Here is a 6,223-nt window from a genome sequence, read left to right on the forward strand (position 1 = left end):
GAGTTGGATATATGGGAGGTTGTGAATTTTGCAACTGCGGACTCAAGCCAGAGGGGTACCCCCACTTCTTCCCTCACCCCCAAATTGGAGACTGTAAATGAGGACTAAATGCAGAGTTATCGCTAGCCTGGGGAGGGAAATTTTGTTTTGGTTGGTCCAGAGGAAAACTACGTGGGAATCATTTCAGATTTGGCCACCGGTCTTGTGGGGCAGGATGGTTCGCTGTGTCTCCGTAGCCATCCTTGCCTCTCTAGTCCACATACTTCCCCCCCCCCCAATGGCTGGTAAGAGAAAACAGGCGTGAGATGCCAGGCTGCCCTCTATGAAAAGCTGCCACATCTCTCTGTTCCGCCAACCTCCCACGCTCCTAGGAGTTTCAGAACGAGGAAGGAAACAAGCTTTAAAGTACAGCTGTAAAACCAAATATTTGCTCACACGCCTCCGTGCCGGTGCCCGACCCAGGGTTGGGGGGGCACAAGGGAGGGGGGCAGGCTAGACCCCCTCCCTCCCCTCATAGTGCCAAGACACCCACCATAAGGCTCTTTGGAGATAGCCCGCCATATACCTCATATACTTTAATGATAAACCAAATAGAAAAGCTTTATTAAGGGTGTGTGCCGGACGGGTCTGTTTGGGGCGGTGGGGATCAGGGGCAGCATCCTCTCTCACCCCCAGGAGGGAAATCAGGAGGACGGCCCAGGCCCTCTGCCTGGTTCCCTGTAGCCCAGGCCCCCCCCAAAAGGTGATCCATTCCCTTAAAACCTTGGTGTCCTTTTACGGAGACTCTTTTCCCACTGTGTTGGAAGAGGAGACTCGGCCGCTTGGGTAAAAGAGGTGTCGGAATTGTCGTGGGGGCTAAATGAATCTCAGTGGGCCTTGTTTACATAAAGCGGGTTCTGCCCTCATATAACGGGCGCTTTTGCAGGACAGCTATGGTGCCAGAACCTCCACTTGGGCGCCGTCCGACATCCAGCGCAAATCCTTGACCGTAGATCCCACTGAAGGCTCCATGGAGCATCTCTCCCTTCCTGTCCTCCTGACTTCTTCTCCTGGGTGCTTGTTAGGTCCTCGGTGGCCCGTATCTGGGTCACGAGAGAAGGGAACCTCATGAGGCGCTTCTACACCAGGGAGGGTGTCTGTCACATTTTGATAGCCCTGGAAGAGTGGGTCAAATGGGCTGACCTTTGCATGAGTGATGCTGCTCCAGCCCCCGACTCCCTTACCACCACCACCCCAACAAGACTGGCCTGTTGCTGTAGCCAACCCGGGAGCAGTGGAAAAATCGTGTGATAACTTTGCCAAAGGTAGTTAGTTCCTAGTATTCAATTTTTATTTTTATTTTTATTTTTAAATCTTCCGGGGTCTGATCCTGTCTCGTTAATTTATTTGTAACTGTGGGGCTTAGAAGTGACTTGAAAAAAAAAAATTAATAATGATGATGATGATGATGATGATGATGATAATGTAACAAATATTCTGAGTGCTTTTTTTTTATTTGTTATTTTATTTGGTTCTGTCGTGGTTTGTGTTTTTTTTTCCCTGTCTTTTTTTTAAATTAAAAAAACAAAAACAAAATAAAAATCTTGCAACCAAAGATGAGTTGAAAAGGAATTGGAAGTCTGTCATGGTGGCTGAATGGCGTTGACAGTCCTGTGGGGAATGTGATGAATCAGAGACGCTCTTGCTTCTGTGGGATCAAATTTGGGGTGGGGTGGGGGCAAAATCTCCATCTGACTAACGAGGAACGGTAAGGAATCTCCAAGCACTTCCAGTCAGCTCCTCATGGAGCGCTGGTCATTAATTCTGGCTTTGAAATGGCTCAGCTTTTACCGTTACAAAGTGCTGGTTACCTTATCAAAGGGGAAGGTCTTGTCTGTATCGACCACTGGCTCCAACAGCTGCTTTAATATACACGCCCGTCAGAAAGCATCCTTTGCCTCTTGTTTCCAAGCAAGGATTGATCTCCCACTACTAGGCCAGGCCTTTCCAGACAGGAAATGACTCCGCAGGCTGCTTTCCTTCCTTGTCCGCAGTTGGGAAGGAAAGGAAGCTGCTTTGGTCCTGGGGTACAAGAGAGAAAAACAGGATGGAGCCCTGAGCACACGCTGCCTGGCGGTGGTGTTTCCAAATTGTCTGCTGACATTCAACATGCTACTACTTGGTTTGCAGTGTAAAAGGGATGCACAGATTAAAACATCTGATAATGGATAGCCGGCTGGCGCTGCTCCTGAAGCAGTTTTATCCAGCCCCTTGCTGGTGACCCAATCAAATTTAAATCAAGATGTGGGGTTTTTTTTAAAAAAAAGTTCCAAGTTGTAAGAAAAAAGAGAGGCTCCAGGTTTCAATCTTTGATTTCAGATGTGATGTGGTGACACTGTCTCAGCGATTGTGCTCCATTATTGTGAATCTGCTAATGTTAAAAAAAGGTAAAGGTAAAGGACCCCGACAGTTAAGTCCTTTCGCAGACGACTGGGGTTGCGGCGCTCATCTCCCTTTACTGGCTGAGGGAGCCGACGTTTGTCCGCAGACAGTTTTTCCGGGTCATGTGGCCAGCATGACTAAGCCGCTTCTGGCGGACCAGAGCAGCGCACAGAAACGCCATTTACCTTCCCGCTGGAGTGGTACCTATTTATCTACTTGCGCTTTGACGTGCTTTCGAACTGCTAGGTTGGCAGGAGCAGGAACCAAGCAACGGGAGCTCACCCAGTCGCGGGGATTCGAACCGCTGACCTGATCAACAAACCCAAGAGGCTCAGTGGTTTAGACCACAGCGCCACCTATGTCTCCAGCCTGCTAATGTTAGATGGCGTCAATTTATTGACAGGGGTTTGGACTAGAGGACCCTGGGATCCCTTACAACTCTACAACTCTATGATTCCACAGCTTGACTCTCTGCGAGGTGTTTGGCTGTTGTGGCAAAATATACTTTGAGCCCTTGCGTAAGGAGACCCTAAGAGGCTGGCTATCTCCTTTCAAAGTGCCACACGAGATTCTGGATTTCGTAAGCTACATTGGGATGTCCATATTATCAAAGGCTGGAGATTTATAGGTGACCCTTGAAGCACACCAGTTGTTTGAATGTCAACTTTGTCTCTCAGAACCACCATGCTTCTATCCATCACATAATTATTTGTAAATTAAGGGACACGGGTGGTGCTGTGGGTTAAACCACAGAGCCTAGGACTTGCCGATCAGAATGTCAGTGGTTCAAATCCCCACAAGGAGGTGAGCTCCCGTTGTTCGGTCCCTGCTCCAGCCAACCTAGCAGTACGAAAGCACATCAAAGTGCAAGTAGATAAATAGGTACCGCACTGGCGGGAAGGTAAACGGCGTTTCCGTGCGCTGCTCTGGTTCGCCAGAAGCGGCTTAGTCATGCTGGCCACATGACCCGGAAGTTGTACGCCGGCTCCCTCGGCCAGTAAAGCAAGATGAGTGCTGCAACTCCAGAGTCGGTCACGACTGAACCTAATGGTCAGGGGTCCCTTTACCTTTACATTGCAACATATTTTAAAACCACATCCCATTTTTCATGATTTAGATCTCAAGAGTGGCTTCCTTCAATATCAATATACATTATGCAAAATTACAAATATAAATTTAAACTCAAAAATATATAAAACCCCAGAAATTGAAAATCTCAATTTTTTTTACCATGAACATGAAATAATTGTAAAACATCAGATAAGCATTTGTGACTTCTAATGGGATGGAGTTCTAAAGAACTGGACCCACAAAACTGAAGACATGACTTGTTCTTGACATAAATCCTGCTTCTGATGTTCCTCAAGGTGATCTCATTGATTAACTTGGGGTAAACAGATACAAAATACACAAGTCACATGTTAATTCAAAATTTAGTTTTTACCCTATGCATTGATCATTATTTTTTATGCCACCTGTTCATATAATTCATAGGGATATAGATTCTACCTCTGTTCTTCAAAATATAACTTCCATCTACTATGTTAAGTTGCAGCAACCCAGTTCTGCAAGGATGTGGGTTGCTGTTTTTTTAATGAAAAAAAATTATAGTGTCCTTCGGCATAGCTGTCAATTTAATCATTTAAATATTTTTTGCAATAGGTCCCCTTTTGAGGATTTCCCCACGTTTTTGCATATAAAACACATGTCACAATGAGAGTTTTCAGAATCGTAAAATTGTAGAGTTGGAAAGGACCCTGGGGGTCATCCAATGTCCTGCAATGCTAGAATCTCAGCTAAATCATACATGACAGATGGCCATCCAACCTCTGCTTAAAAACCTCCAAGGAAGGCGAGTCCACAACCTCCCGAGGGAGTCCGTTCCGCTGTCAAACAGTTCTTGCAGCCAGAAAGTTCTTCCTGATGTTGCCTCGGAATCTCCTTTCTTGTAACTGCATTTGTATTTGTTTTTCACTGTCTTTAATATAAATCAACAGATATATCACTGGGTCTAAAACTAGCTTTATCTAGACTTGACAGATCTGGTCACACACTTCTCTATGGAGAATCTGGATGACCGTACCAAATGGTTGCATTCGACTGTTCTCTGCACTTTCTTCCATGTTTATGTCTAGACTCATTTTCTGGTGATCCTCCCCCACCCACCCCCCCAAAAAACTGCTGTTAGAGTGCCAGCCTTTCCAGGGGAGAGGCAAGTGCCATTAAGGCATCTAAGAACTACAGTCATACCTTGGGATAAATACGCTTCAGGTTGAGCGCGTTCGGGTTGCGCTTTGTGGCGACCTGGAAGTAACGGAGCACGTTACTTCCGGGTTTCGTCGCTCGCACATGCGCAGATGGTCAAAATGACGTCACGTGCATGCGCTGACGCGTCTTACGTTATGTTCAGGATGCGAACGGGGCTCCGGAATGGATCCTGTTCGCATCCCGAGGTACCACTGTACTGTGACTTTAATTAAAAGTTTTTTCCTTGCAGGCTCTGCCCCCTATTCACTCTGCCTCTGAAGATTAAAGACTTGTAAAGTCAACTCCTGGCATAGTGGGTTTTTTTTAAGGGGAAAGGAAAATGAATTAAATAGAGGTTTCTTTTCCTTTCTCTGCCCTTTTGCTTATTCTACAGTATAGCAAAATAGCAGTTTTTCACAATAAAAGGAAGAAAGAAAAGTAATGTAAACCAGTAATTGAACTTGCCCTCCCGCATAGGGAGAACAAAAGGTGACTAATTAGGGTGCAGTTCATCATTAACCCTTCTGCTATGTTGTTCAGGAAGCGATAAAAAGGGCAGAACCTACAAAGAGGTTGCAGACATAGACTCCATTCATGTGGCAGCTCATTCCTTTTCCCAGACTTTTCCCTAACTGCTAATTTCTGCATTATATCTGAGCTTTCACATAACGTAAATGCCACTTCTGGAAACATAGCAGAATATAGTGCTGGTGCTTTTTTCAGTACCCTCCCAATATTTCTCTGATGAAAATAGGGGGCGGCTTCTGTAAATCTGGGGCTGTCCCTGGAAAATGGGGACATTTGGTGGGTCTGCTAAATACAGCAGTTCTCAATGGCATGCTGTTGCTTCCAAACGACATTTTGTTAAGGTTTTCCATGGCTGCTCCCGGTTCCCTTTTTTCATGACCAATTTTAGCCTTTTCCCCGTAGAAGGCAGAAGCCCCTCAAGTTCCGGGACTTCTGCTGGAGTTTCTCAATGTTGATCAACCAAGGCTAGATTCTCCATATCGTATGCGTAGCAGATGCCTTTCAGACTTATTTCAGTCCTTAAGCCAACACCGTAGTCTTCAGATCACTTGAGTTCTGGTTGATTTACAATATAATAATATTATAATAATTTATTATTTGTACCCTGCCCATCTGGCTGGGTTTCCCCAGCCACTCTTGGCAGCTTCCAACAAAGACAAAAAATACACTAAAATGTCACACATTAAAAATTTCATTGAACAGGGCTGCCTTCAGATGTCTTCTAAATGTTAGGTAGTTGTTTATCTCTTTGACATCTGATGGGAGGGTGTTCCACAGGGCGGGCGCCACTACTGAGAAGGCCCTCTGCCTGGTTCCCTGTAGATTTGCTTCTCGCAATGACCGTCAGAAGGCCCACAGCGCTGGACCTCAGTGTCCGGGCAGAACGATGGGGGTGGAGACGCTCCTTCAGGTATACTGGGCTGAGGCCGTTTAGGGCTTTAAAGGTCAACACCAACACTTTGAATTGTGCTCGGAAACGTACTGGGAGACAATGTAGGTCTTTCAAGACCGGTGTTATGTGGTCTTG

This window comes from Podarcis tiliguerta, assembly GCF_965153285.1.
Source record: "Podarcis tiliguerta genome assembly, chromosome: 8".
In the NCBI taxonomy this organism is placed as follows: Eukaryota; Metazoa; Chordata; class Lepidosauria; order Squamata; family Lacertidae; genus Podarcis; species Podarcis tiliguerta.